Source organism: Papio anubis, chromosome 4 (genome assembly GCF_008728515.1).
Source record: "Papio anubis isolate 15944 chromosome 4, Panubis1.0, whole genome shotgun sequence".
Taxonomy (NCBI): domain Eukaryota; kingdom Metazoa; phylum Chordata; class Mammalia; order Primates; family Cercopithecidae; genus Papio; species Papio anubis.
In genome coordinates this window covers 5,532,386-5,553,815 of record NC_044979.1, presented here as the reverse complement: position 1 = coordinate 5,553,815, position 21,430 = coordinate 5,532,386, and the positions used below count along the sequence as shown (strand labels likewise).

The 21,430-nt window shown below is 39.8% G+C and overlaps 1 long non-coding RNA gene across 2 annotated transcripts in view; it reads right to left on the bottom strand.

Annotated features, from left to right (window-relative positions):
* LOC103883358 overlaps positions 1–21,430 on the bottom strand; it is a 41,371-nt gene that overhangs the window by 11,919 nt on the left and 8,022 nt on the right. Inside the window, exons 4-5 of one of the 2 annotated variants that reach the window (XR_004183077.1) lie at positions 18,292–18,438; positions 16,359–16,831 (exon numbers count right to left, since the gene is read on the bottom strand). This is a non-coding gene — a long non-coding RNA (uncharacterized LOC103883358). Of the gene's footprint in view, positions 1–792; positions 996–16,358; positions 16,832–18,291; positions 18,439–21,430 lie in introns of those variants that run through there. The other variant, XR_004183078.1, reaches the window with a different exon arrangement.

Below are 21,430 nucleotides of genomic sequence, written 5' to 3'. Positions count from 1 at the left end.
GTCAAAGATGTGTTGAAATTAATTCTTAAGTTTTCAAACTTAAGTAGGTACCCTACTTACTGAGTCTATAAACAAAGATACTAGTGAAAATGCTGGGAAAGAAAAACTATACTTAGCAACCCTGCAACAGCAAGTCAGGGTACATTATACTGTAACTTCCATCTGGCAGCTGTATGCTTCATTACATCTGCAGAGTTAGAGGGGATTGCATGGCATATCGTTTCAATTATTATTAATAGCCAATACCGATGGGCAGCTTGCCACTAAAGAGGATCAACATGTAATTTAGAAAAATAGCATAAACTATAAGTACAAATTGTACTATTTATTACTATCCCAAGTTATTAATTTGTACTTCTGGATATTATGATTGGTATTTGGTAATTTCTAGCTACTTGGAAATAAGAACATCCTCTGAGAGCTAAAGGATAAAATCAATCCACAAAAAAAACAAGAATGCATGATGCAACGTCACCAGGGAGAGAAAAGGGATCTCAGGTTATAGCAAGACTTTACTACAACCAGATTAAAGGTATTAATTGAGTTAAAGAAGCCACGATGCTAGAGCTCTGCAGGGATCAGAAAAATATTAAAACTGGATAAAAACAAAAACCCCAAACAGCTTCAGTGGACATCAGGAGACTTGAGGGCCATTTGCACTTGGGACTGGAAAGTTATGCAGACTTAGGCAACTTGAAATTAAATTTTAGAGGATAAAGAGGTGTATCATAATTTGCTCTGTCCCTGCAAAATGGCAGCCCCTGTATTTCAGAACCAGTCAGAGGACATTACCCATTCATGACTTTATCTTCCTGTGTAGACTCCAAGGGTGCTATCGGGCCCACTCTGCCACCGTCTTTACACAGCATGGGCAGTGGCACACCCACCATCCTCTGCTGGTCTTCAAGTACACATGATTCAGCAGTGTGATATCCTGCAAGCAGCCAGTATACGTAAAAACAGCCCAGCCATGGGACAGCTCTCTCATCCACAACCTGCAGAAAAGAGTCAAGAAGGGCTCACTGCTGCAGAATCTGCAGAGTTTCCATCTTTTTAAAATTTGCTCTTATATAAACATCAACCACAGTTGAGACAGCTGCTGGGCCCAGATATCACACAATATGTCATATTAATAAAAGCAATAAACACACAGGCATTGTTTTACCTTAATGCTATTGAAAAGCAATTTAATTCGAGGACATATGCTATTCCCAGTATGTTATTGTTAATACAGTTAGATGGTCAGAGAAGTTTTAATAGAAAGGTACCTCAAATCAAATTTTAGTTCTGCAGGTAACCTACAGAATGGGAGAAAATTTTTGCAATCTACCCATCTGACAAATGGCTAATATCCAGAATCTACAAAAAACTTAAACAAATTTACAAGAAAAAATCAAACAACCCCATCAAAAAGTAGGCGAAGGATACGAACAGACACTTCTCAAAAGAAGACATTTATGCAGCCAACAGACGCATGAAAAAATGCTCATCATCACTAGCCATCAGAGAAATGCAAATCAAAACCACAATGAGATACCATCTCACACCAGTTAGAATGGTGATCATTAAAAAGTCAGGAAACAACAGGTGCTGGAGAGGATGTGGAGAAATAGGAACACTTTTACACTATTGGTGGGACTGTAAACTAGTTCAACCATTGTGGAAGACAGTGTGGCGATTCCTCAAAGGATCTGGAACTAGAAATACCATTTGACCCAGCCATCCCATTACTTAGTATACACCCAAAGGGTTATAAATCATGCTGCTATAAAGACACATGCACACGTATGTTTATTGTGGCACTATTCACAATAGCTTGGAACCAACCCAAATGTCCATCAATGATAGACTGGATTAAGAAAATGTGGCACATATACACCATGGAATACTATGCAGACATAAAAAAAGGATCAGTTCATGTCCTTTGTAGGGACATGGATGCAGCTGGAAACCATCATTCTGAGCAAACTATTGCAAAGACAGAAAACCAAACACTGCGTGTTCTCACTCATAGGTGGGAATTGAACAATGAGAACACTTGGACACAGGGTGGGGAACATCACACACTGGGGCCTGTCGTGGAGTGGGGGGAGGGGGAAGGGACAGCATTAGGAGACATACCTAATGTAAATGACGAGTTGATGGGTGCAGCACACCAACATGACACATGTATACACATGTAACAAACCTGCACATTGTGCACATTACCCTAGAACTTAAAGTATTAAAAAAAAGAAAACTGGCCGCCATCAAAAACGATATCCTAAACCTTGCCAGGAACTTTGTCATTCCACTTGAAGTGGTTACTTTAAAGCTTGCAAACTTTTTCCTAGTCCAAAACCAGGGACATACGCCATTTCATGCATCATATATTGACTTTGAGGGCTATATAATTGTTCTGGAATTAGAACTTGTGCTCCTCATCGTTGTAATAAATCTCTTCCTCATAAATTACAAAAAAACACAAATATTAGTTCTGAAGATACTGGATATTGTTTTATGCAAAGCTTTTAAATCACAATAAAATAGTTATGAAACAGCAATAACTTAGCAGTCTTTTCCCATTAGCTGTAAATTGCATTATATTACTCTAAAGTATTTCATGTAGTATAAATCTACTCTTTGTTTACTTTCCGTAATGTATGTGGCATGCCTAGTATCATGTATTCTTCCCGAAATAAACGGCCCTTTCTCTGACCTGCCCTAATGCTTACCATTTTCAGCCACTGCATCCTCCAAGTGACCCCTTCATTTGACCACTTTAGTCTTTAGAGCAGCGACAGGTCAGTAAGCTCCTGCAGCCCTTATTAGGTACAATATGATATTCCTTATAATTTTGTTTATAATGTATGCTGCATTAAATTGCACATTTTGGAGCCAGGGTAATGAATACTTTATATGTCTTTGTTCTCCAAAGAGCTTAAGAAAATGCTGATGAAAGTAAGAACTTCAGAAATATATGTTGATTAAATCATCCACAGGAATTTTGGAGAATTAGTGTACGTGTTTTCTTTCATTGCAAACACACACACACGCGCGCGCACACACACACACACACACACACACACACAGACACATATACAAACACACACAGAAGGATTAAAATTTTAAGCCAAATTGAAATGTCGAAGTTAAAGTGCTTAAAAAGAGGTGGTATCGATTCTCATTATTCGTGGTAGCTGTGTTCTATGAAGTTGCTGGGAACAGAGCAAACACTGGACCGTGGTTTCTATGGAAAACACAGGGTTAGGTTTCTTAGAGCCTATGGTAATGAAAATTATAATCTTGTTTTATATTTATTTCTGTTTTTAAAAATTAATATATATTGTTGATTCAAGTGATAATTGTTTCTCACTTATATGGAGAAAAGTCAGAAAAAGGATAATAAACAAAAACCTAATGGCCCTTATATCTTAGTAATATTGAGTATACACAGTAATTCTCTGTGTATGGAAGAAATTTTTCCTCTAAGCTAGTGCTAATAAAATGATTCATTTGGAATTAATACAATCCTAAATCTAATTTAGCCTATATTTAAGAAAATGTACATTCTATTATCAATACATTCCCTATACCTATTTTCCTTATTATTATAAAACTTGTATAACACAAACTATCATCAATCTTTATGTTTTTAGGCTTTTAATATCTAATATAGCATTGAATTCCTTGTGATGTAGAGAAAATCTATAGCAACCAGGTTTTAAAAGGGTTGAATATTGTTATAATTCTATAAAATGGGTAAAAAGCATTTTTATTAAATTTAAAAAACTTATTCTCTTTGAAATTTGATTTATCACAAAATTAGCCCGTCTTCATTTTTTCCTAAAATAGGAGAAAAACGCAGTTAATTTTAGTTTTAAAGGCATCATAAGTTTAAGAATAACTTATGAAAAATAACAACCAATAAAGGAATCAGAAATGAAATGGAAACTGCTTTAGTGTTGATCACGAGTAAGATAATGAGAATTAAATTTGGCAGGAGAGTTAGGGACAATAAACGACCGTTGAATTAGAAATGAGAAGATTTCCCCTGTTGCCCTGGATCTGATGCTGATCTGGTCATGGTAGGCCACACATATTACTGTTCATTCAGTAAATATTATCAAGTGCCTACTATATGCCAGGTGCTATAGGGAGAATTGAGGTACACCAGCAAAGAATAGAGAGGCCCCTCACTCTTGTTTGCTGATGTTATAGATATTCCGTCCAGATTTACATTTTTATGGTTCCATGAGTAAAGTTGACACCTGCTTCCTGGGTGACCGCATCCAATCTCATCCTTTTAAGCACTCTCCACATAGTAACTACGTCCAATTTTTTATCCCCAAGTCTGTAGCTCTCCCTTGAAATCTAGATTTACATATCCAGCTGCTTGGATGCTTAATCGGCATCTCAACCCTAGCCAGACTTCTGATCCTCCACCCCACCTGTTCTCCCGCAGTCTTCTTCACCTCATTTAGTGGTCACTGAAGTCAAACTCCCGGGAGCCATCCTAAAGGCCCCTCTCTGCCCCCACCAAGATTTCCTTTGGCTCCGTATTGAAAATGCCATCCCCCAGAACCCACTGGTTTCTCCCCTCCACTGGCAATGGCCTTGCCTGGATTCCTGAAAGAACCTCCTAATTCGTCGTAATGCACCTGCCCTTAACCCTTACACTGAAATCTCAACACAGTAGCTAAGGTGATATTTTAAAAATTCAATTCAGATGGTGTCACTTCTTGTTCATTCATTTTAATAACTAAATATCTACATTTAGAAAAACATCCAATTACTTTACAATGGCCTCAATGTCACCAACAGCCCGACATAATCTACCCCGTTTCCTCTGTGAGGCTCCGGCCACTCCTCATCCGTTCCAGGGCAGCCCTGCAGCTCCCTGGCCCCATTGTACACGCGGCATGCAGCGCACTGCGACTGCGGTGCCAATGGATCCACCATGTACCCTAACCCATCACAGTCCCCGGAAGTGAGGCCTTACGACGTGGAGTAAAGTGGAGGATCACCCTTCCTTTAGGTGTCTTTACACTTCCCATCTTTTAAATATCCTTGTCTTAGGTACTTCTTCTACATACATTGAGCATCCCATCAGATGGTATAATAACTTTAGCTTCAAACGTCAAATATCGCTTTTAAAAACTCATGAGGTGCGGCTGGGTGCAGTGGCTCACACCTGTAATCCCAGCACTATGGGAGGCCGAGGCGGGTGGATCACCTGAGGTCAGGAGTTCGAGACGAGCCTGGCCAACATGGTGAAATCGCGTCTGCACTAAAAACACAGAGAATTAGCCAGGCATGGTGTCAGGCGCCTGTAATCCCAGCTACTCGGGAGGCTGAGACAGGAGAATCGCTTGAACCCAGGAGGCAGAGGTTGCAGTGAGCCGAGATAGTGCCACTGCACTCCAGCCTGGGCAACAGAATGAGATTCCATCTCAATAATAATAATAGTAATAATAATAATAATAAATAAAATAAAATGCTTCCATCAGCCATTCTGTAAGGATAGGTTTGTCACGCAACTAATTTCTCTTGTTTTCTTTTGTCTAGCAAACGTCTTTATTTCCCTTTCATTCTTGAAGGATAATTTCTGTGGGTATAGAATTTGCAGGTGACTATTCTTTTCTTTCAGCACTTGAAAAAGCACTTCATTCATTTCTGGTCTCCGTGGTTTGAGATGAGAAATCCGCTACCATTTGAATTGGTGTTCTCCTGTAAGCAACGTTTCATTTCTCCTTGGCTGCTTTAAACGTTTTTCTGTTTTACCTTGTACTCCAAGTATACAAATGTGAGCTCTTTTGTTATTGACCCATGAGACTCTGCTGCCCTATAACCGTTTTCTCTATTTTTCAGATGGACTAAATTCCACTGAGCTATCCTCGAGGTCATGGATTCCATCCTCTGTCACCTCCATTTCATCAAGATGACATATTGAGCCCATGAAGAGCCTTTTATTTGAGGTATTCCTATGATTTTCATTTTTAATTCTAGGCTACTTTTTGCTGAAATTTTCTATTTTTTTCATTTGTTTCAAGAGAATCCATAATTGCTTATTGAAGCATTTTCATGACAATTTTTCTAAAATTCCTTTCAGATAATTCTAACACCTGAGTCATCTTTATGTTGGAGTCTCAACTGACTGTTCATTCATTTGTGATTTTTCTGATTCTTGCTATGATAAGTGATTTTTTTATTTTTTTAATCATATTCTGGACATTTTGATATTATAAGATTGTGAATCCTATTTACTCTTTTTTTTGAGACCGTGTCTAGCTCTGTCTCCAGGCTGGAGTGCAGTGGCACGATCTCGGCTCACTGCAACCTCCGCCTCCTGGGTTCAAGTGATTCTCCTGCCACAGCCTCCCAAGTAGCTGGGATTGCAAGCGTGCGCCACTACGCCTGGCTCATTTTTATATTTTTAGTAGAGACGGGGTTTCAACATGTTGGCCTGGATGGTCTTGATCTTCTGATCTCATGATCCGCCCACCTCGGCCTCCCAAAGTGCTGCGATTACAGGCATGAGCCACCGCACACGGCCTACTCTTTTTTTTTTTTAATAGCCAGCTTCTGTGTTGAGATGTAGTACTGGGGCTGTGTATATGTTCGGTCTCCTCTGGGCCCAGGGCCAGGACGGGAGGGAAGGGAGAGCAGAACGTGGACCACTCTACCTTGAGTTGCCTCATTCTGTCTCAACGATGCCTCATGGAAGTGGGCTTACTCTGCATCCTGATGACACAACAGAGAAACTGGAGCCCATGGCCTGCTTCCCTGGGACAGGAGCTAGGGTGGAAATCAGCTTCCAGCTTGGCCCTGCTGAAACCCTGGCAGGGGCAGGTTCCATTATAGTTTGGCTGGAATAGAGCAGGTATTACCAACAGCGTCTTCTATTGTTGGAGTACCTTTGCCCCAGATCCTGAGATGGTGGAGTTCATGAAGAAAATTGGCTCACAGGTCTGAAGGCTGTACAAGCATGACGTTCTGTTTCTGGGGAGGCCTCAGGGGGCTTTTACTCATGGAGGAAGGTGAAGTGGGAGCAGGCACTTCACATGGCAAAAGCAAGAGCAAAAGAGTGGGAGGCAGGTGCCACACGCTTCTACATGACCAGATCTCTTGTGAACTCAGAGCTCACGCATCACCAAGGGGATGGCCCACGCCCTCCATGAGGGATCCGCTCCCATGATGCAAACACCCCCACCAGGCCCCACCTCCAAGAGTAGGGATTACAATTCAACATAAGATTTGGTGGGGGCATATCCAAACTACATTAACCTTAAATTATGAAGATGGTAAACTAAATAATCTGCTTTCTTTCCTTTCCTGTTTTATGTCTGCTTTTCAGATTTTCAAGGCCAGCAATGTTCTCTTCCTCTCCCTTTTCTTTGTATAAAAATTCAAGAAAAACTCTCATGTCAATTGTTTACATGGCACTATGGCTAAGACACTAAAAGCCCTCTCCCTGCAAAACGAGTGGCAAAGTTCTCTAGAGAACTACAAACTGTTGCATCCTTACTACGTGGGGCAGCAGCAAGCCCAGGTGAAGATGTGCATGTTCTTAGAGAAACTATTAATAACATACTGACATTTACACCTGGGTGAATAATTTCATCAAATCTCTTAACTCACACTTGCACAAACTTCACCTGGAGAAGAGAGAGGGAAAGTTGTGTAGGAAAAAACAATGGGTATTGAGGTCACTGTTTGTTTGTTTTTCTCAGGAGTAGAAGGAGATTAACTGGAGTGGAAATAAACAAAATTACTTGCTGTTTTAAAACTTAATGACAACCCCATTAGGTTATTAACAATGCCAAAGTTGCCAGATATGGTGGCTCACGCCTGTAATCCCAGCAGTTTGGGAGGCCAAGGGGGATGGATCACCTGAGGTCGGGAGTTCAAGACCAGCCTCACCAACATGGAGAAAGTCCATCTTTACTAAAAATACAAAAAAAAAAAAAAAAAAAAAAAAAATAGCCGGGCGTGGTGGTGCATACCTGTAACCCCAGCTACTCAGGAGGCTGAGGCAGGAGAATTGCTTGCACCCAGGAGGCAGAGGTTGCAGTGACCCGAGATTGTGCCACTGCACTCCAGCCTGGACAGCAAGAGTGAAACTCAATCTCAAAAGACAAAAAAAACAAACAAAACAACACCACCAACAACAAAAAAACAATGCCAAAGTGGAAAAGTAAAAATTGTGTGGTGTTTGCATTCAGCTTCTATGCTTTAATTCAACCAGTCACAATTTCTAGGGAGCATTAATTTTATTGCAATCCCAGGAAAATATAGGATAATTTAACAATGATCATTGGTGTTCTATTCATCTACTTGTCTTTAAAATCCACACACATTTTTTAAAAGATGACATCCTTTAAAAATATTATATTCAGTGAATTTTCAATATTAGTGTAAATAGTATCATGGACAGTTGTTATTGGAAATGACAGTTCACCATTGCAAATCAATGCAGTGGCTACAAGTCCCCCGTGTCACACAGAAATAGAACGGGTAGCTCTGACAGCATGCATCCTTATGCCCTGTTCTATTAATAATGCTCTGCGCCCCATCAGGGTCTGCAGCTATATCATCACTCATAGAGACAGTTCTGCCTTTGGCTTTCCCCGGTCCTCCATGGCTAGGAGCATCATTTAATAGGGTATTGCAGAATTCGCTGGGTGGTTAGTCTTAGAAAACCCAAGGCAGAAACACACAGCCAACTATCTCCCAAGTGCTTGTGCTTGAACTTTCAGAACATAAGAAAATTGTGTTGAAGCTGAATCTGCAAGTACAAACGGAGAGTGAAATTGGTTCTATAGAATCCAAATGACACACTCCTTCCTCCTGCTAAGAATTACTGGCTGTTGAACCAGTTCCTGCCTGTTAACCGTGAGGTGAAGTCCAAGATCCACAGTCAAGCATTCGAAGATCCAACCTGATTTTTCTCTGCGTAACGGTTTTACTAGGAGTAAGACTGACTTGCCTGGTTTACCAAGACAGACTGTGAGAATTCTTCCAGCTTACTTTTACTGAGTCGATGTGGACAGTTTCAAATAACTTAAACCATTCTTCTTACATTTTTAAATCCTCTGCAAGCCTCAAAACAAAATCAAGTCACTTTTCCTCTGTGCGGTCTTCACGGAGCGCCCCCAGCACGCATTCCTCTTGCTATCTCTTGTGCGAACAGCTCTGAAGGTCTGTATTGCAAATACGACAGTGAACACACCAGCTAAGGTAGAACAAAAAGTGGCATTATCAAGCTGAAAAAAGCCCAGATCAAAATGAAAGATTCTTATTGTGCGAGCGATTGCTCACACTCACCAAAAGCTCCTTGTTTCCTTCTTGGGCACACGGAAATTACAATTCCCAACTTTCCTGCAGTTGGATAGAGCCACGTGAGTAATTCCAGCCAGGGGACCCTGACTAGAGCTGAAAATCCCCTCCACGGTGGAGTAAAATCCCCGGAGTGGCCCTCTGGCCTTCTGTTCTCCAGCTGTGCTAACCTGGAAGCCACACGTTGAGATGACAGAGCAGCAAAGTGGAGACAGACTATGTCTCTGAGTCACTGCGTGACCCACAGGAGATTTTGAGTAAATTAAAATACAAATCTTTGTCATAATAAACCACAGATATTTCAGCAATGGTTTGCAACCATAGCGTAAGATAACCTATCATGGCTAATGCTCCTAGGTTCTCAACCTGCATCCAGCACTAACTAGGGAGCTTGGGCAAACTATCTCCTATGCAACCTCTGGTTGATAATGAATTCCTTTTATAAGTAAGAGAATGAGCTGGAACCCAAACCCATACAGAGGAAATCTGAATGAAGTGGGAAGGGAAAGACGCAGAGTGAGTGGAGACTTCACTCATTGTTGAAAGAGGGCAATTGCTACTCGGTTATCACTGATGCTTACATGAAGAAATCCAGTTTTAATACAACCACATCTTGCCATTTCTCAAGGGGAGTCATGTACTATCTGTGTATCTGTCCTTCATATAGCTCCATCAATATTCCCCTCTTAAAATCTTGGAGACTGTGCTGGATGCTTTCCAAATGTCTCTCCTGATCCAGCCTTCAGTCTTCTCTACCCTGGTTTGGGTGCCTGGAGCCAGACCTGTACGTACTGCATCAGCAGGTTCTCTTGTCTTCCCTTTCCGCAGGGGTTCCACCACCATGAGGTCCTGGTGGGAGATCAGAGGCTGGGAGGAGCAGAGGCAGGAGAGACACTTCATAACTCCTCTCAGGCCGCCCTCTCTCTGGCTGTCTCTAGGTTTGGGCAACTGTTCCTTCCACCCACATATTCAGGCTGAGATGTGGAAACGGCTCCCAAATGGCATTAGCTCCAGAGCGATGCACCTTCCATATCATTTTATTTTCATTATTTCTCCTCCTTTGAGGAAGTTGAGTATTTTTGCAAGAACATTGACTAACAGGAACTAATCAATTATTTTTAAATTTAAAAAAATTGAATGAATCAAATGTTCAACAAAGGATACACCCACAGACTGAATGACCACTAAGTTATTTTACTGTTCCACAAATCTAGGGAGATCTGTCAGTGCATGGGGTATGATATTCTAACATTTCTAAGGCTATCTTGAATATTCAATATTCTAAGACTATGTTGAATATTGAATGACTACATTGCCTACAAGAATACAATGAGAGTACTAAACTAACACTCAGTACTAAACTTTTATCCTACACTCAGAGGTGGGCACCAGGTTCTGTTGTCAATGTATGATATGCCTATCTCTAATAAACATTTTATCAGATAACAGTCTTTGAAAGTCTCAGTGCAATAGTAAGTACAGTCTTGCCTGTGTATCCATGGGTTCTGAATTCGTGGATTCAGCCAATCACAGTTCAAACAATATTTTAAAAACAAGCATGGTTGTATCTGTACTGAACATGCACAGACTTTTTTTGTATGTCCCTAAACAATCCAGTGTAACAACTATTTCCACAGCATCTACATTGTATTAGATATTATAGGTAATCTATGATGATTTAAAGTATATGGGAGGATTGCATAGGTTATACACAAATACTACACCATTGTATAGAAGGAACTTGAGCATTTGTGGATTTCAGTATCTGCAGGAGGGTCCTGGACCTAATTCCCCAGGGATACCAAGGGACAACTGTAAATATATAAAGTTTTACACCTGATTATAAAAGTATGTGTATGATATTTAAAAGTAACTTCAATCTTTGCTCTATAACAAATGAGAATTAACTAGAAGTTCCACCTAAAATAATATTTAGAAAACTATACACTAGATTACTCTTAGTTTTTGTGACTGTGTACTACCATCATCCTAAAATTTGATAAAATCATTTTAAATGCCTTTAAAAATATTTTTTACCTTGGATATTACCACCAAGAAATGAAAAAGAATTCTGAACCATATCAGAAGTTTGAGGTTTGAAATCTGGCTTTGCTACTAACAAACCCTGTAAAATTAGAAAGTTTAGTACAATCAATTCACAATAGGCTTTAGAATAGGCCGCATGAGTTTGAACTCTGATACCACTTTTACCAATCATGAAACTTGGTCATAGAGCTATTGCGAGAAGTAACCAAGATAACACACACAAAGGGCTTAGCGCGATACAGAGCACATGGTAAAAGTAGTAACTCTCACGCAGTATTAACTATTACTAAGAATTTTAAAAATAATGTGTAATGAAAGTGTCACTGTCAAGTTGCATAGGACCCAGAAAGAGGATAATAACATATTTACATCTTTTCTTTTATTGTTTTTAAAAAATCAAATAAATTCTTGCTGAAAAAACTAAAGGCCAAGGGAGGCAATAAGCAGTATTTGGAATGAAAACAAAACAAAAAGGCATTTCCTCTTCATACAGTTTTCAAATTCCAAATCCCCTCCCTACCATCACCACTACTGATACTCCTTCCCTCCACAAAAGGAAATCACTCTTTAGGCTCAGGAAAAGACTGGCAACAAGTGTGTCGGAATTATCACAAACGTGCATCCACAACACACATATACTCCTTTTCTAAATACATCAGATCATACTACACATCTTTTTCTGTGTCTTGTACTTAACCCCTCAAATTATTATAATTATCATTTGATGCCAATAACTGGAGTTCTACCTCATTTCTTATTCATTTTATTGTAATGTAATTTATATACAATAGAATGCACATACTTTAGCTGTAGGTTTTGATTCAATTTTATAAATGTATAGGCCTGAGTAGCCTACCTTGGTCAAGATGTAGATTTTCCCAACTCCGAAAATCTCCCTGTTTGTAGACAGTCTGGCCTGCTCCATGCTCAACAGTGACTGACCTGCTTTCTCTACTGTAGATTGTACAGTTTGTGCAAATGGAAAAATACAGTGGTGTCCTCTGTTGTCCTCTGTTTTTTAGTCGATGAGTAGTACTTCCTTTTACGAATATATTCCCCCCACTGTTTTTTTTTTTGAGACAAAGTCTCAATCTGTCATCCAGACTGGAGAGCAATGGTGCGATCTCAGCTCACTGCAGCCTCCACCTCCCAAGTTCTACTCAGCCTCCTGAGTAGCTGGGATTACAGGTTCTTACCACCACGCCAGACTAATTTTTGTATTTTTAATAGAGACTGGGTTTCACCATGTTGGTCAGGCTGATCTGGAACTCCTGACCTCGTGATCCATCTGCTTCGGCCTCCCAAAGTGCTGGGATGACAGGCGTGAGCCACTGCGCCTGGCCTATTCCCCATTTTTTTAACCCCATCACTACTTTATGGACATTCAGACAGTTTCCAAGATTATTTGCTTCTTTGTTGTTTGGTTTTGGTTCTTAAGAATAAAGCTGCTGGGTAAAAATGTTTATGTGTGGGTCCTTGCATGGGAATGTTTTCACTTCTCCTGGGTAAATATCCAGGCGTGGAATTCTGGTTATAGGATAAGACTGGATTTACCTTTATTGAGAACTACCAAACTGTCTTCCAAAGTGACTGTACTATTTTATACTCCCACCAGCAATGTGTGAGACTTCCGATTTTTCCACATCTTTGAGAACACTTGCTTTTGTTAACTTTTTGATGTTAGTGATTTTAGCGGATGCGAAGTGGTATTTTTTTTTTTGAGACGTAGTTTTGCTCTTGTTGCCTAAGCTGGAGTGCAATGGTGCAATCTCGGCTCGTTACAACCTCTGCCTCCCTGGTCCAAGCGATTCTCCTGCCTCAGCCTCCCTAGGACCTGGGATGACAGGCTCATGCCACCACGCCCGGCTAATTTTTTGTATTTTTAATGGAGATGGGGGTTTCACCGTGTTAGCCAGGATGGTCCCGATCTCCTGACCTCGTGATCTGCCCACCTCAGCCTCCCAAAGTGCTGGGATTACAGGTGTGAGCCACCGTGCCTGGAGTTTTAATTCTCATTGTTCTGAGGGCTGATAATGTTGATCCTTGTCTTATGTGCTCATTGGCCATTCATACATTCTCATTTGTAAAGTGTCCGCTGAGTCCTTTGACCATTTTCTATTGATAGCTTGTCTTTTGATTATTTAGTTGTAAGACTTCTTTATAAACCTTGGGCAGACATGTGTATTGGGAATATCTGGTTGCAATCTGTACCTAGCCTTTTCATTTCTTCAATACTGTCTTCTTGAAGAACAGACTATTTTAAGTTTGATGAAGTTCAATTTTGCATTTTTTCTTTTAGAGTTAATACCACTGTCTTCTGTTTTAAATTTTTTGCCGGTCTCATGTTTGCAAAGTTATTCTTCTACAAGTTTTACAGTTTTGTTTAGGTCCATGATCTATTTCTAATGAAATTCTGTATATAATAAATTTTATGAGTAAAAGCTTAGTGTTTTTTTCATGTAGATATCGAGTTGTCCCAGCAAATTTGTTATATCCTTTTCTTTCCTCATGGACTAGCTTTCATGTCTCTGTTGAAAATCAATTGATGATGACAAATCTCTTGAAAATCAGTTGCTGATATATGTGTGAGTCAAATTTATCCCATCAATCTCTTTTTCTCTTCCTACGCCAATACCACAGGGCCTTTATTCCTATGGCTTTATAGTAAATCTTGGAATCATATAGTATAAGTCCTTAAACTTCATACTTTTTCAAAATTGTTTTGTATTTTATATGTTCTTTGCATTTCCAGATAAATTTTATATTCAGGTATCAATTCATATGACAAATCCTGCTAGACTTTTGATTGGCATTATGTTAAATTTATCAATCAGTTTGCAGATAATGACTATCATACAGTATTGAGTTTTCTGATTCATAAACTATATCTCCCCATTTAATTAGCTTTCTTTAATTTCTCTCAGTAATATTTTGCTGTTTTTCATGTAGCAGATTTGTACAACATTTATGAAATTTATTACTAATAATTTTATGCTATTTTGATGCTTTTCTAGGTGGTACTTTTAAATTTTTTATTTTCAACTTTTCATTGCTAGTATATAGACATAAATTGATTTTTGTGTATTGACGATGCTAAATTCATGTATTAGATCTCGTCCTTTATTTGTAAACCCTGTAGTGTTTTCTTCATGTTGTATCTTCTGCAAATAACAACAGTGTTACTTCATTTATGTCTTTTTGTCTTTTAATTCTTTTGCTTGCTTTAGTGTCCTGGCTAGGACATCTAGCATCATGTTAAGTAGAAATATTGATAGCCAGTAAGCCTTTTTTGTTGTTGTTATCTGTTTTTTTTTTTTTTATACCCATACCACATTACCACTCTTTTTCCCCCTCTATAGATAACTTTTTGTTTTCATTTTTGAAGTTCTGGGATACATGTGCAGAATGTGTAGGTTTGTTACACAGGTATACATGTACCATGGTGGCTTGCTGCACCCATCAACCTGTCGTCTAGGTTTTAAGCCCCGCATGCATTAGGTATTTGTCCTAATACTCTCCCTTTCCTTGCCTCCCACCCCTGCGACAGGCCCCAGTGTGGTGTTCTCCTCCCTGTGTCCGTGTCTTCTCATTGTTCAACTCCCACTGATGAGTGAGAACATGCAGTGTTTGGTTTTCTGTTCTTGTGTTACTTTGCTGAGAATGATGGCTTCCAGTTTCATCCATGTCCCTGCAAAGGACATTAACTCATTCTTTTTATGACTGCACAGTATTCCTTTCTTTTTCTTTTTCTTTTTTGTTGAGACAATATCTTGCTCTGTCACCCAGGCTGGAGTGTAGTGGCGTGATTTTGGCTCACTGCAATCTCCACCTCCCAGGTTCAAGTGATTCTCATGTCTCAGCCTCCTGCGTAGTTGGGATCACAGGCATGGACCACCATGGCCAGCTAATTTTATATTTTTAGTAGAGACAGGGTTTTGCCATGTTGGCCAGGCTGGTCTCGAACCCCTGGCCTCACATTATCTGCCCACCTTGGCCTCTCAAAGTGCTGGGATTACAGGCATGAACTACTGCACCCGCCCCATAGATAATTATTTTTATGATTTCAAGATGGAACCTTTATTTGGACATATTCTAGGAAATATACATTGATGCTTTGGTGCATATCTTTTTAATATTGGGAAGTTATATTCTATGATATATTTCATGCTCTTTCTTACTTTTTCTTCTAGGTTAGGAGTCAGCAAATTATGGCCCACTGGCTAATTTCAGCCCACCACCTGTTTTTGTACAGACTGAGCTAAGACTGGTGTTTACTTTTTTTTTTTTTTTTAGTTTTGGGAGTACACGTACAGGTTTGTTATTTGGGTAAATTGCATGCCACAGGGGTTTAGTGTACAGATTTCATCACATACTTGTGCGTGATCACATACTGTGTTTCATCACAAAATACCTAACTGGTAATAAGCATAGTACCAGATATGTAGATTTTCCATCCTCAGCCTCCTCCCACCCTCCACCCTCAAGTAGGCCCCATGTCTGTTGTTCTCTTCTTCGTGTCCCTGTGTACTCAGTGTTTAGCTGCTGCTTGTAAGTGAGAACATTTTGTATTCGGTTTTCTCTTCCTATGTTAGTTCACTTAGAATAATGGCCTACAGGCCGGGTGCAGTGGCTCACACCTGTAATCCCAGCATTTTGGGAGGCTGAGGCGGGTGGATCACTTGAGGTCAGAAGTTCGAGACCAACCTGATCAACATGGGGAAACCCCGTCTCTACTAAAAATACAACCCCGTCTCTAATAAAAATACAAAATTAGCTGGGCATGGTGGCACATGCTTGTAATCCCAGTTACTCAGGAGGCTGAGGCAGGAGAATTGCTTGAACCTGGGAGGCGGAGGTTGCATGAGCCGAGATCGCACCATTGCACTCCAGCAGCCTGGGCAACAAGAAGTGAAACTCCGTCTCCAAAAAAAAAAAAAAAGATAATGGCCTACAGCTCCATTATGCTTAATTCATTGAAAAAAAATCAAAATAGCATTTCATGACATGTAAAAATTATATACAATGCAAATTTTAATCTTTATAAATAAATTTTTATAGAAACACAAGTACTCGCTTTAGTTTATAAAGTGTGTATGGCTGCTTTCACATTACAACTGCAGTTAATAAGTAGTTGCAAGAAATTATCTGGCCTGCAAAGCCTAAAATACTGACCAGCCGGACCTTTACAGAAATGCTTGGAGATCGCTGTCCTATGCAGTCCAGAGTCTTTTAAAAGTCGAACCATGTTGCTATGGATGCATTTTATTCTTGATTTACCAAATGCATAGCACTTCATGTGTATCCACCTCATTTTCCGTATCTGCTCTCCCGGCAAAAAAATATTTAGGTTGTTTCCAACTTCCCGTCAGCATTACAAGCAATGCTGTAATGAGTATTCTTGTAGATTTCAAATGAGGATACTTCCAATTAGAAAGATGGGGTTTCCATTTGGTATCATCAAAGAGCTCTGGAACAAGATAGCAGTGATGTTTACACAACACTGTGAGTGCACTTAACACGACTGAATTCTACACTTTAAAATGGTATATTGCATGTCATGTATATTTAACATGATAAGAAAGATAACTGATATGCTAAATATGTGAAAATAATTTTTTCTCTTAAGTAGTTCAGTTTTGTTTACATTATTGATTTGCTTAGTCAAACTCATCCTCATAGACAATACAAAAGTAATCCAGCCCAGGCCAGGCATGGTGGCTCATGCCTATAATCCCAGCACTTTGGGAGGCTGAGGTGGGTGGATCATGTGAGCTCAGGAGTTTGAGACCAGCCTGGCCAACATGGCAGAACCCCATCTCTAATAAAAATACAAAAAAATTAACCAGGCACGGTGGTGCATGCCTGTGGTCTCAGCTACTTGGGAGGCTGAGGTGGGAGGATTACTTGAGCCTGGGAAGAAGAGGTTGCAGTGAGCTGGGATCACGCGACTGCCGTTCAACCTGGGTGACAGAGTGAGACCCCATTTCAAAAAACAAAAAGTAAACCAGTCCAGATTTTTGCTAAATTCATAAGGTTCTACTAATGAAGCTGTAGAATATAATTAAAGAATCATTAACGTCACTGATTCTAGCCAGTTCCACCCATGTCAATAAAAAGAGCCTCAATGACTTTTTTCAAAGTGTAATAATTTATTTTTCTTTATATATTTATATATCAAACTATAACAATTCATAGATAGATAGATAGTGCAACTTTTATGTCTTTGCATATTTTAGTGCTTCCAGTGTATGGAGTGGAAGATTGCCTTCAGAAAAACAGGCTCTAAATTTCAAGAGTCACATTTGACCTATATTGTGTATAGGTGTGATGGTGTGTATATTAACCATCAATATCATATTTTGGCATGAATTCCTGAGGAATTAGTGCATTCGAGTCAGTAGAGCTGCCTGTGCTAAACTGTGCAGGTCTTATTGAGGAAATGAGTTTCAAAGAAAAGGGTGTTTGAATACATTTGAGTTTTCGAAGAAAATAGTGTTTGCCAGAATGGATGAAGGAGGTTGCTCCAAGTGTGGAAAGCAGTGTGCCTGAAACAAGAATCAGGGAGAGAAGTGTGTGGGGCTGTCAGAAGGAATATATGGTTAGTATATATAAGGGGCATACAATGATGGTGGATGAAAATAAACCAGTAAGGAAAAAACAAGTGGAATATTGATGTCAGTTTGCTGAATTCAATCAGCATGATTTTAACATTTAATTAATACAGTAAGACCTAGACAATGAATGGACTTTGTCATATGAATGATGTAGCATTTTAGAAATAACAGTTTGGTACATGGAATTAACTTACACAGTCAGTTCAAAAAGCACATGTATATCTTCAGGAGTGCCACAGAATCAGACCAATGCAACGGAATTAAGATTTGGGATTTTATTAGTGAAAGAAAAAGACATTAGGGAAGGATTTACCTAATCCCAATTGCATGGTTTCTTTAGAGCAGGGAATGGAACAGATCTTTATTTTCCAAATTTTCCTAATATGAAATCCACTCTGCAAATGTCTCAACAATCCATATGACTTTACCAGAGAGTTGCTGAAGTAGTGGCACATACTGGCTGAGAAAATTAGATACTGAATTAAAATACATATTTTTATTAATGAAATCCTAATTCCCTTAACAATGTTATTCACAGGAGCTTCTACACATTTTGAAAATAGTTGTGCACAGGTGAATTAACTACTTTACATATCTAGACTCTAGACTCTTGTAACCTGTTGCAAGGAATCTACAAATTCATAGCTCTTGTACTCCTGGGATTTACAGCCTACTGGTTCAAAAATACTGCTATAAGAGAGCTGCAAATTCAAACGATTTTGTATTAATTGTTTGGAATGATTGCCTTGATAGGTAGGTCATCAATCTGCAATATTTAGGCTCACAATAATTATCCGAAGTTATCTCCTACTGCTGCCTGGATCTCAGCTGAGAGATAAACTCATTTCTCTCGAATTCTTCATATGAAACATGAGTGTGCTGAGCTGTATCTCACCTGAGGCCCCTTCTAGTTCTAATTATTATATAATTTTATGAAATGAAAAATTAAAGTTATGGTTGTTAGCTTATGTCTCATAATACATCTTTGTTCAGGGTTCTTCCTAGAAATAGACTCTAAATCAAGGATTATCCGCATACAAGCAGTTCAGTGGGAAGGTGATGCCAAGAACACTACCAGGGGGAATGGGAATTAAAATGTTAGTCTTTGTTCTCCAAGAAACAGATACCATGTTGGGAATAAACAGGAAAGGACTTGATTAGGGAAAATACCTGTGTGGGAAAAAATAAAAAACAGAGTGCCTGGGATGTTACCAGATTAAAACGTTAAGTCTACTCCCAGTGGAAGGAAATATGCTTGGGTGACTTGGAGGGTATGAAGAAGTTCTTCAGGAAGTCCTTGAACCAGAGCTGGCTGCCAGCAAGGTCCCACACCTGCCAGGATGAGGCCTGCGCTAGTATCCCTGCCATACTCTGGTTATGGGCTGGGAGTAGGAAGCTGTGATTGCATGCAAATGCTGCCATGGATTCCAAAGCACAGCAGCAGAGGCCTTCATTGTTTCTCTCTAGGTACTTGGAGTCCTGCCAGGGCGTTCCCATGACGACCCTATGAGATATGGAAGGTAAGGGAAGCCAATACAGGGTGCGCCCAATACAGGGTGTATGCCCTGCATACCCAATACAGGGTGACCAGCGTGGGCCCTGGGAAATCAGAAAGACAAGCTGGAACATGTGCCTCAAAGTTATCCTATCTTAGGGTTGAGGGATGGGGTATTTATTTGCAGGTCCCACTGGTGAGTTCTCTAGGGCTGTGGGTGGGGGCAAAAATTCCATGAAACCTCCAGGCTGTCATATACCCAGACAGGCTGCAGCAAAAGCCCTCAGGCAGCAATCATAGGTGCTTGAAATTGAAAGTCAGGCTGGTGGGCACAGATACAGCCAGTGCCAAGAGGATATGGGCAGGGCCCCAACAGAGTCTGCTGCAATGCATGGGAAAGACAGTGGCAAAGGCAATGGAGGTCCATGTGGTCCCTCTCCGCAGTTCTTCCTCCAGCATCAATGCCATTTGGAAACACCTTCCAAAGACAGAGCACAGTCAGGATTAGTTATGTGTAGACATTTTAACAGTAAAACTACTGTGGTCTTCACCTACCCCTATCTGTTGACGTTTTCAAAGTAGTGCAGAAACCCTAGGACAGCCTCCTGCCAAAGAGTTACATTTATATTCCTATCACTGCTCACTGCAAGGTTTTAATAACCCTTTTCTCTTTCTTTATGAGATGCCTTGAAAAGACTATCTAAAAGCTAAATAATTAGGCTATCAATTGGAAAGACCTAATAGACTAGAAGGAAGGAAACAAAGCACAGGACAATTACATTTTTTAAAAAACAGCAGAGCTAGCATTCCAGTAAGCCGTAGGAAGCCGAAGGAGCTTGCACGGGGTACACTCCAGGGGCAGATAATGGGTACAATGGTATAGGTCTCCACAGAAGAAGATATGTAGAACAGTCTTCTGATGGGTGGGAATTGTTTGCCAAAGGCAATCTTGGACTATTTCACAGCTAGCCTGGGGTTATGTAATTAATGGTCTTTCATAATGGCAGAAAGTGCTAAAGCAACCAAAATTCCAAGTCCAACTGGATTTACTTGCGTTTACTTACTTTACATGATGTGCCTACAAATATACAACTATCAATCATAGGTCCTAGGAACATAGAGCTTTCACAGTATGTATCCAGAGTTATTGGCAATTGGTTCATGACATTATTGGGTTCAGAGGCATTCCAGAATTGCCCTAGATGCCAAGGTGTCAAATATGTACTTGATATGAGTGTTGGGCAGAAGCATCACCTCTATTGAAACCTCAAAAGGCATTCAGAAAATATTAATGAATGCTAATACTAACGTAATTGTGGAAGTGTTAGGTGTTCATCATAGGAAAACCTTCATTACCAGGGATACTTTTCTCTCAGTCCTGCCTCTAGACTGATGAGAAAGAATGATCTACAATAAATTCAATTCATGCTTCTCCCAGATACAGGACTAAAGGTGAGACGGCAGCATTTTAGTCACATTAAAAATGTCCCTGGTTATTGCTTCTGCCTCCCTCTGCTGTAAAGGCTGGATATGAGTTTGCATAACAAGTAGCTAAACTAAAACTTTCCAGCTCTTCTGAAAGATGGAAAGTTTAACCAGTAAAAATATAATGAACAATAGGTAAGTTCATTTTTAGTGCCTTGCAGCCTGCTTAGTTGGTGTAAAGAATGGACTACTGAAAGACAGTAAGAGCAGGGAATTTTAAATCTTACTATCAGAAACATGAAATTGTCACCGAAATTTGATTTAAAAACTCACAGGATTGTAGGCATAACAGTGACTTACAGCTTACTCATCAGAGCAAGTTAGCAGAAACCCAAGTGCTATTCTCAGATGTCCATGCTTTCCTCAGATATTGACTTGTGTGTTTTTACATTCCTAATGAAATTTTTAAAAAGCAATATATGTAGTTGTCAAGCAAGATAAATTGGTAGCCAAATGAACCCCACGACGTGAG